Raw genomic sequence first — 11,128 nt, 5'->3', positions numbered from 1 at the left:
GAGCTTGTTTGCTTTTCTCCAGAAGTTCACTCATTTGGGCCTGTACTTTGCAGGCCTTCATTTTAAATACTGTTATGTAGCGAGCAAACAAAAAAAATGATTAGAAAATTTTTTTTTGTTGTCTATGATTTATTCTTAGCACTTATTGTTGTATGAGCAACCACCGTTTTAACTGTATTTATTTGTATAAATTTGGTGTCTTTAAAGTTCAGAAAAGTTTGCCTGAGGCTTCTAGATGTGTGTTATGAGTTTATGTACTTGAAATGTTTTGAACGATCGTTTCTCAATTTTAGAACTACTGAATCTCCAATTGTTTTTCCTTCCCAGCATTTAAAGAGCATAACTTCTTGCAGACGTTGTAGATTAAAAAAAGCGTTTTTCCTCCCTCGCACTGACCGCTCACAAAAGTATGGTTCTAGGAATATTCGAAATAGTTATAGCCTCTGACTGAAATGATTCTTTGCCGGTACTTTGTGGGCTTCCTAATTAGTTCTTTTCTCTTTTATCGATTACTTTGTTTTTGTAAAAGAAAACTCGGAATTGCTCTGCACTACGTTTTCAGACACAACAAACTTGTTCCGAAGTAAACTTCGGGAGATTTGTTAACTGAAAATGCCACGAATTCAGCGGACCATCAAGGCGCCTCAGTTTTCCTCTGGTTCCAATGATGATAACCCAAGGCAGTTAAGAAGATATAACACGGACACTTCGTTCTTGTTTTCTTACGAAGACGATGAACCTTTCGTTTGTAATACCGAATCCAAGTCTTGGCCGATGGGTTTTGAGGTTGTTGTTGCTGAAGATGTAGCTTTTCGCCATTAAACTGATTATAATCAATCAGAGTTCAGCAAACGTGTCACTTTATTTTGTTGATTGTTTATCTTTATTGGAGTTTTGGAATTAAAAGTTTTTGTTTCAAACACACTGCCATCCAACAAAATCTGACTTGTGGTGCAATAACTTTGCAATAAAATTTGCTGTGATTTGTAGTCACTGCATTTGAAAAGTACATTTTGATATGTAATCTTGCACTTTCCTAACTCAGAGATTCAATGCTTCTAAAGCAATTAATTTTAGCAGTTACTTTGTCGGCATCCCAATTAGATCATCAGGGCTTGTTTGCTTTTCTTCAGAAGTTCTCTCATTTGGGCCCGTACTTTGCGGACTTTCATTATGAATCTTTTACATAGCGAGCAAACATTAAAAAATTCGATTAGCGATAATTTTGTTGTCTTTGATTTACTCTTAGTACTTATTGTTGTATGAACAAACATTTTTTTAACTCCGTTTGCTGAATTCTTTTTAAAGCTGCGAAGCTGTAAGCTCTGCGGAGCTATATGGCGGTGCTCATGGTTTTTTTATTTTGTCGTCTGACGTTTTTTTTCTTTTTAAATTTGTTCACAAAGCAAAGCTGAAAAAGTCAAATTTTCTGAATGACCTCTTGAACTCAAAAAAAGTGTTTGCGCGCGTGACGTCATTTTTCATTCTCTCTCTAGCAAAGGTCAAAATTTCATCTGCGTGAATAGATTTTGATCAAACGTGACTTACCTCAATAAAATGACTTTTGCACATTAAAACTTAAGTTTAATTTGAAATAATTAAGGTCAAAGGAAGTCATAAGCGCACTGGCGGTAATTAAAAAAAGGTTTCTTTGGAAAGAATTTCAACATGCTTTTTAAATTTATCGCTGAAGGTTTTTTACTTACTTTTTTTGAGCGGCCTCAATTTTTTTTCAATCTAGATCTGTATCTGATTATATCTCTATTATACGGCATGCAAGTCTATTCTTTCGCAGCTATTCCGGCAATCTGCCGCCTATATTTCTTTGAAGTGAAATTGTACATTTATTGCCTAACGTAATTGGGGATAGTTAATTGCTCTTACATTAAGTTTGTAGCAATTAAAACAGTGCTGTTGGTGTTCGATATTCATTCGATTTTTCGTCTGATCAAATGCGAGGAAAAGTTGAAAAGCGAGAAATGGCGGTTTTCCAGCAGCCTCTATTTTTAGCGAATGCCATCTTGCAAGCATTCCTATGAACTATTTTTTCAAAATCCAGACCACTACCGTTGGTCGCTTTAGAGCAGTTAGCCCAATGTCAGTCAATTGTCTGTTTTGTCACAAGAATTAACATCTATAACCTCAACATTTTTTGCAATAGATAGCCTAATGAATAAACAATTTTTTTGACGAGTGAGCTCTCAGGGTCCCCAGTTTTGACAATATTTGCTCTACTTAGTTGTACTCATTTTATGTTGTCATTGCCTGCCTAATGCTGAGTAAGCATGAATTTAATGAAATGAAATTATGAAAGTCGATGAACAGTAAATCGCCTAAAAGTGATAACCGTTTTAGGTTTTTTGGATTTGGAAGAAGCTTTTTCTATATAACCCTCTTAGGACAAAACTGACATAATTAAGAGACAGTCCACCATCGTTTTCCGAAACAATAGTTTAGAATAGTCTCTCTGAAAACGTAACACCTCTTCCCCAATTTTAGCCGACAGAGACTTCTCGACTGAGAGTTCCATTTTTTCAACTGGAGATAAAAAAGCAGCACTGAAAGCTGGAGTTAGAGAGCTTTAGAGGAAACTAACGGAAACAGTAGATTTGGCACAGGGCACCAGTTTTTCAAGTACCATATCTGTTCACTCTTCAGATCAATCAAGATTTACCTTTGCCATATGGATTTTGAAGTTCTTGTTTCTGAAGACGTAGCTTTTCGCCATTAAACTGATTATAATCAATTAGAGTTCAGCAAACGTGTCAACCTATTTTGTTGATTGTTTATCTTTATTGGAGTTTATTAATGCGGTCTTCATTCGGAAAAGGCTTTCAAAGCTAATTGCCCAGCTGAAAAAGGAAAAGCAGGATTGGTACAGTAAGACATAGACAATTGACGAGGAGCTTGATGAAGACATTCGTATCCCAATCGAAGACGACGGCTCACAAAATCCACAATCCAACGTCAGTTCGGCGGAAATTGATCCGCAACAGTCACAATTTTCAAATTTTAATCATAAGGACGAGCACAGCCCTAACACGCCTGTTGTGTCAAAAGAACCAGTATTTATGCCTGAGCAGATCAATTGCATGTCTGGGAATTTTGACGGAGTAGAGATTGCTAGATTTCTCGAAGGCAATGAAGAGCGCATTAGCAAGGCGAAGAGTACTTTTGTGTTGCTAAAGAAGAAAGGCGGTAAGAAGAGAAAGAAAATCTGTCGGGAATACGACGAGCATGTAAGTGTAAGTCATAGATAGGGACACAAGCAAAATTCAAAAAACTCGTTTGCATTTTAAGTACAATTTTTCACAAGTTTCCCGAAACGGTATTGTTTTTGTGTTCTCAGAAAATTAATTTTCGCAAAAATGTTGAATTTTAATTAGGCCCGGGAGCTGGAAGAAATACTTGTGCTTCATGCTCGTGGCTTTCAAAATGTGAACATGCACGCAAACTTACTGCAGCAGCATCCAGTGAAAAGTGTCATGCATTTGGGGGAAGATCTTAAAAAAAACTACAGGCAAATACACACCCTTCTCAACTTGGCCGGGAGTTGCGCCGTCAACTGTTTGGCGATGATGGCTTAGTGAATGACATGATCGATGCTGAGCACTCAACAACAAAATTTCACGCTGATCCAATGCTCGTCCAATAAATTTCTGTTTTGTTTTATATGTAGCATCCACGCCTTGTTCAAATTATTCAACTGCAAATCAATAGAGTAACATTTGAAGTAGCTTACTCTTTGGTTGTAGTCATCTAAACGCAAAATTGCCGTCTGTGAAATGCTCTCGAACAAATTTTGAATCTATTCTCGTTGTCGCGCGTGTTTTGGATGAGAAATTTCTGAAATTTTTTCGTTTTATTGCTACTAAGCGCTTTAAAACAGGCGTCCACCTTTTTCCCGCATTCAATAAAAGTTGTGCCGTTGTTTATCAGCCCTCTTTCTTGAAGCATGTTAACATCAAACCTTAAGGACTCTGCCTCTAGTTCGATAGCACTTCGCACAAAAGTCTTTTGTTTTAGATGTTGTCCATCAGAAGTACCCGATAAACCCCCTGTTGGTTTATTGCAAAGCGCGAGACAGTGCCAATCAAGCTGGACGGGAGAGGAAGACCCATCTGAAGAGAGCAGTTACAAAAGCGGGAGAGATTTGAGAATTCCATTAAAAAATTGATTAGGAATAGTTTTTTGTTGTCTATGATTTATTCTTAGTACTTATTGTTGTACGAGCAACCATTCTGTATTCATCTGTATTAATTTGGTGCCTTTAAAGTTAAGAAAAGTTTGCCTGAGACTTCTAGATATGCGTTATGAGTTTGAAGGACCGTTTCTCAATTTTGGAATTACTGAATCTCCAATTGTTTTTCCTTCCAAGCAATTAAGGAGCATGACTTCTTGCAGACGTTGTAGATAAAAAAGCGTTTTTTGTCCGTCGCACTGACCGCTCACAAAAGTATGCTTCTAGGAATATTCGAAATAGTTATTGCCTCTGACCGAAACGATTTTTTGTCGGTACTTTGTCGGCTTTCTAATTAGTTCTTTTCTCTTTCATCGGTTACTTTGTTTTTATGTAAATGAACACTCGGAAATGCACTGTGCTACGTTTTTTAAACTCAACAAACTTTTTTCGAAGTAAACTTCAGGAGATTTGTTAAATGAAAATGCCACAAATTCAGCAAACCATCAAGGCGCCTCAGTTTTCCTTTGGTTTCGATGATGATGCCCGAAGGCAGTTAAGAATGTATAACATGGACAATTCAATCTTGTTTTCTTACAAAGACGATAAACATTTCGTTTGTAAAGCCGAAACCAAAGAAGAATCCAAAAAGAAATGCAAGATTGGTACAATAAACGGCATAGTCTCAAATTTCAAATATTAATTGCAAAGACGAGCACAGCCCTAACACGCCTGTTTTGTTTAAAGGAACAGTTGATATGCCTGAGCAGATAAATTGCATGTATGGGAATTGTGACGAAGTAGAGTTTGCTAGATTTCTCGAAGGCAATGAAGAGCGCATTAGCAAGGCGCATTAGCATTTGTGTTGCTAAAGAAGAAAGGCGGTAAGAAGAGAAAGAAAATCTGTCGGGAATACGATGAGCATGTAAGTGTAAGTCATAGATGGTGACATAAGCAAAATTCAAAACAAGCGTTTGCATTTAAAGTACAATTTTTCACAAGTTTCCCGAAACGGTATTGTTTTTGTGTTCTCAGAAAATTAATTTTCGCAAAAATGTTGAATTTTAATTAGGCCGGGGAGCTGGAAGAAATACTTGTGCTTCATGCTCGTGGCTTTCAAAATGTGGACATGCACGCAAACTTACTGCAGCAGCATCCAGTTAAAAGTGTCATGCATTTGGGGGAAGATCTTATAAACAAACTAAAGGCAAATGCATGCACTTAAACTTGGCTGGTAGTTGCGCCGTCACCTGTTTGGCGATGATGGCTTAGTGAATGACATGATCGATGCTGAGCACTCAACAACAATATTTCACGCTGATCCAATGCTCGTCCAAAAACTTTCTGTTTCGTTTTATATGTAGTATCCACGCCTTGTTCAAATTATTCAACTGCAAATCAATAGAGTAACATTTTAAGTAGCTTAATATTTGGTTGTAGTCATCTAAACGCAAAATTACCGTCTTTGAAATGCTCTCGAAAAAATTTTGAATATATTCTCGTTGTCGCGCGTGTTTTGGATGAGAAATTTCTGAAATTTTTTTTGTTTTATTGCTACTAAGCGCTTTAAAACAGGCGTCCACCTTTTTCCCGCATTCAATAAAAGTTGTGCCGTTGTTTATCAGCCCTCTTTCTTGAAGCATGTTAACATCAAACCTTAAGGACCCTGCCTCTAGTTCGATAGCACTTCGCACAAAAGTCTTTTGTTTTAGATAATGTCCATCAGAAGTACCCGATAAACCCCCTGTTGGCTTATTGCAAAGCGCGAGACACTGCCAATCAAGCTGGACGGGAGAGGAAGACCCATCTGAAGAGAGCAGTTACAAAAGCGGGAGAGATTTGAGAATTCCATTAAAAAATTGATTAGGAATAGTTTTTTGTTGTCTATGATTTATTCTTAGTACTCATTGTTGTACGAGCAACCATTCTGTATTCATCTGTATTAATTTGGTGCCTTTAAAGTTAAGAAAAGTTTGCCTGAGACTTCTAGATATGTGTTATGAGTTTGAAGGACCGTTTCTCAATTTTGGAATTATTGAATCTCCAATTGTTTTTCCTTCCAAGCAATTAAGGAGCATGACTTCTTGCAGACTTCGTAGATAAAAAAGCGTTTTTTGTCCGTCGCACTGACCGCTCACAAAAGTATGCTTCTAGGAATATTCGAAATAGTTATTGCCTCTGACCGAAATGATTTTTTGTCGGTACTTTGTCGGCTTTCTAATTAGTTCTTTTCTCTTTCATCGGTTACTTTGTTTTTATGTAAATGAACACTCGAAATGCACTGTGCTACGTTTTTTAAACTCAACAAACTTTTTTCGAAGTAAACTTCAGGAGATTTGTTAAATGAAAATGCCACAAATTCAGCAAACCATCAAGGCGCCTCAGTTTTCCTTTGGTTCCGATGATGATGCCCGAAGGCAGTTAAGAATGTATAACATGGACACTTCAATCTTGTTTTCTTACAAAGACGATAAACCTTTCGTTTGTAAAGCCGAAACCAAAGAAGAATCCAAAAAGAAATGCAAGATTGGTACAATAAACGGCATAGTCTCAAATTTCAAATATTAATTGTAAAGACGAGCACAGCCCTAACACGCCTGTTTTGTTAAAAGAAACAGTTGATATGCCTGAGCAGATAAATTGCATGTATGGGAATTGTGACGAAGTAGAGTTTGCTAGATTTCTCGAAGGCAATGAAGAGCGCATTAGCAAGGCGAAGAGTACTTTTGTGTTGCTAAAGAAGAAAGGCGGTAAGAAGAGAAAGAAAATCTGTCGGGAATACGATGAGCATGTAAGTGTAAGTCATAGATGGTGACATAAGCAAAATTCAAAACAAGCGTTTGCATTTTAAGTACAATTTTTCACAAGTTTCCCGAAACGGTATTGTCTATGTGTTCTCAGAAAATTATTTTTCGCAAAAATGTTGAATTTTAATTAGGCCGGGGAGCTGGAAGAAATACTTGTGCTTCATGCTCGTGGCTTTCAAAGTGTGGACATGCACGCAAACCTAATGGAGCAGCATCCATTGAAAAGTGTCATGCATTTCGGTGAAGATCTTATAAACAAACTAAAGGCAAATGCATACACCTAAACTTGGCTGGGAGTTGCGCCGTCACCTGTTTGGCGACGATGGCTTAGTGAACGACATGATCAATACTGAGCACTCGACAAGAAAAGTTGATGCTGATCCAATGCTCGTCCAAAAATTTTCTGGTTTGTTTTATATGTAGCAACACGCCTTGTTCTCAAATTATTCAATTGTGAATCAATGGAGTAACATTCGAAGTAGCTTAAAATTTGATTGTAATCATCTAAACGCACAAGTACTGTCTTTGGAATGCTTTCCAACAAATTTTGAAACTATTCTCGTTGTCGTACGTGTTTAGGAGGAGAAGTTTCTGACCCTTTTTTGTTTTATTGCTACTAGAAACCTTAAAACAGGCGTCCAACTGTTTCCGGCATTCAAAAAAATTTGTACCGTTGTCTATCAGCCCTCTTTCTTGAAGCATGTAAACATCAAACCTTAAGGACTCCGCCTCTCATTCGTTAGCACTTCGCACACAAGTCTTGTTTTAGATGTTGCCCATCAGAAGCACCCAATAAATCCCCGATTGGCTGATCGCAAAGCGCAAGACAGTGCCAATCAAGCTGAACGGGAGAGGAAAGCCTATCTGAAGAAAGCAGTTACAACAGCGGGCGACATTTGAGATTTCCATAAAAAACTGGTACCGGTCAGCAAAAACGAAATGTTTTAAATCTGCAAAAACCTGAATACTTTCTTTCAAGCTCTAGTCTTTCTGCTGGTACTGTGCCGGCGTGTTTGACAAAGCTCGGACGATTTAAACCGCAATTCTTACTCTCTGAGATAGTTGCTAATTAGGTTTGTTAGCGTTAATTTATTTGCCTTCCCAGATTTAAGTCCCCCAAACACATCTGGAACCAGTTTTCAAGCGCTAGTCTTTCTGCTGGTACTTTGTCGGCAGGTTTGACATAACTCAGACCCAAATTGCGATTGCTGCTGTCGGAGATATGTGCTAATTTGTTTTGTTTGTGCAATTTACGCTTTCCCAGATTTAAGTCACCTGATACATTTGATAAATTTCAGTTATTTAGTTTTCTAATTTGACAGTTAATTGCAAAAATAGAAAACCAGTCTCGTTAACGATCATTAAAGCTTCCTGTTCGATTTAAGTTTACCAGCGGTTTCTTAAGTTATCGCGAGGTTTTTAGAATTTGCTGTTGTTTAAACTTTGTACAAAAAAGGACTAAAGGAGTAGTTGGTTGGTACTATCACTTGCGAAAGACAAACTGAGAGTTATACGAGTTGATGACAGCATCTGGGGGCAGTGTCTCTATTATTGATCGTTTGTGTACGGCTGAAAATGATGTCATTGAATTGAGCCTACCACAAAGTTATGGTGTCATAAAACAAGGTTTTGGTTCTCTGGGAAAAGAATACGAGGAGACAAGAACAAGGGTTTTTGGAATAAGTGTTCAATCTACTTCAAAACATGCGAGGTAAAATCACTGAAGCAGGACCATTAGATAATTGTGAAGAAGGACCATCTCATAATCGTGAAGCAGGACCATCCAATAGCAGCGAACACTGAAGCGTCAATTGCCATTGATGACAATGTCAACGTTGAGGTAATGTTTTGAACAATTCTTAGCATTTTTTTAGTTGCTGTTTCGAGAGTTTTTTGTTCAAATGTTAGATTGTTTTCTTTACGAGTAGTTTGCTCGTATCTCTTGACTACCTTTCGGTATAAGATTAAAGAAACTTTCCTTGTAATACCCAAGCTCTTTGCTTTTGTTGGTAATAGTGATTGTAGCAAAGGTTTACGTAACTTAGACTCTTTCAATAGTTGAATGTAAAAAACCATTTCAATACTTCAGAGACAGTTCAAGCTTTTCATTTGCAACTTTTTCGCTGTCTGGTTGTGTTAATGCTTAAGATCGCGTTTCAAACGTCGAGTTTGCTTGGCTTTTTTGCTAGCATGTTTGTTTTCCTGTAGTATTGCCAGGTGCATAAACACATCGCCAAGAGATGCCTCAACAATGAAAATCAAGTTCACGAAATGACCGAAGTTCTGGAAGCTTCAGTGACAGAAAGTAACAAAACGATGAAAATCAAACAACTTCAATAAATTGATATCGTGAGTACTTTTTGAAATCAAATTAATCTGGCCCGTAAGTTTTTAAGCAGGACTTATTGAGCTTTTATTTTTTAAGTGGCAAAGGTTATAAGATTTTTTTAATGATGGATTCGAAAACAGTGAAGCCCATTTTAACAGTGAACACAAAACACTGCTTACGCGAGAGTAGAGATAGGAACGTGCGAAAGCTCAGCGAAATTTAGTTGTTCAGGTATGTTTTTTTATTAGTTATCTAAAAAAAATAGAGCATTTACTACAGTTCTCAAGAGCCCTGAAGTTGTTTGACCCAACGGAAGAGCAAGTTTAGGAAAATTAAGAGTTGAATATTGACATCGAAATTGAAGCTGTGGAGCTTCTCTGTGAGTTTGAGGCGGAACCACCTATTGAGTAACCACCTCCCTCAAGTATGGTCTCGTAATGAGAAGATGAGCCTTTGGCAATGATGGCCTATCAAGAGAAAAGATAATACCGCAGCGACAAAGCACTAGAGTCAGCGCTCCAGGAGACAACGTTCTAACATTTTTAAGTAATTGCAATTTCAGAATTGCAATTTTAAAGTTCTTATTCGGAGCACTTGTTATTAGTCTTTACGGGTAATTTGCTCGTGTGACTTGTTAAATCTAACCTGCTTTAAGAACAAATGCCAATTCATTCCGCTATGTTCACAGGGCCTGTACAGAGAATATTTCCTCGGTCCCGTTACCCAAATGCCAGAAAAGAAGCTGTCAACGCAGCTAATAAAGCAGGGTTGAAGAGGGACAAGAGCACGAATTGGTCAAACTGGTCAATACAGCCAACAGTGTAAAGACAAGAAAAAAGTTTTGAGAAATAAGAAACAAGGAAATCAGTGAAGAGCGTTCTCGGACAGTTTTGAGCGAAATTCTCTCAATTGTAATACTATGATTTAGCTGAAACTTTCTTTTACTTATAGTCGAGTTGTTAAATTGGTATTTCCGTGGCTATCTTTCAGAACTGTGCTAGTATTTTGCTCGCATGTAAATCAGTTTCTTGGGCTTGAAGAAATAAGTTTTATCATTGTAAGGACAAAGATGTTTTGTGCGTTTAATACGACGTTGTACCCGTATAACTTTATAATTAATGAGTTTATCTGAAGTCAGATTCAGGCGTATTCAATACCCTGCTCCATTTTATGTCTAAATGATTTTTATATTATTTGATGTTTAATTTCTGGTATGTCATGAAGAGGAACGTCTCGGGAATTCAACCAATCTACAAGTATGTTTTGCTCAAAGGTGCTCCAACTTTTTTTTATAGCTTCTAAGTGTTGTTTAGTCATTAGTTAAAGTGCTGTGATATTGAGACCCAAGAAATCGCAAATTTACAGTTCCAGAGTTTATCTGAAATCAGTTTACGAATTTTCTAATTTACTCCATTCTACAAATTTGTCTTCGATTGTTTTGAGCGTCTAGATTTTGAGTTTACACCGATGATCGTTTAATCCGAAAGTATGCGTATAGTTGTTTCTGGAAATTGAAGCTCTGATTATTCAAATGAATGTGCGTCATTTCGTATAAAAATTTCTAAAATTTGACAGCGGAAGTTTTATGGTAGACTTTTAACTTAGTTTTGACTTTTTCATGCTCAACTTGAGTTGCTAGTGCCTTTTAGTTGCTAGTGCCTTTTAGATAATAATTTTCAACTCTAAAGTCGGCTGGAACATTCGAGCGTTCGTTTGTCAATTGAGAACATTCTATCGGCCCTAAATGAGTTATTTTAATTTTTTTAGTTTCGATATCTTCGATTGTGAATGAGTTTGTTTGAGTTGCTTGCT

This window comes from Convolutriloba macropyga, chromosome 3 (assembly GCF_964194025.1).
Source record: "Convolutriloba macropyga chromosome 3, txConMacr16.3, whole genome shotgun sequence".
Classification (NCBI taxonomy): Eukaryota; Metazoa; Xenacoelomorpha; order Acoela; family Convolutidae; genus Convolutriloba; species Convolutriloba macropyga.
This window is presented reverse-complemented; position numbering follows the sequence as displayed.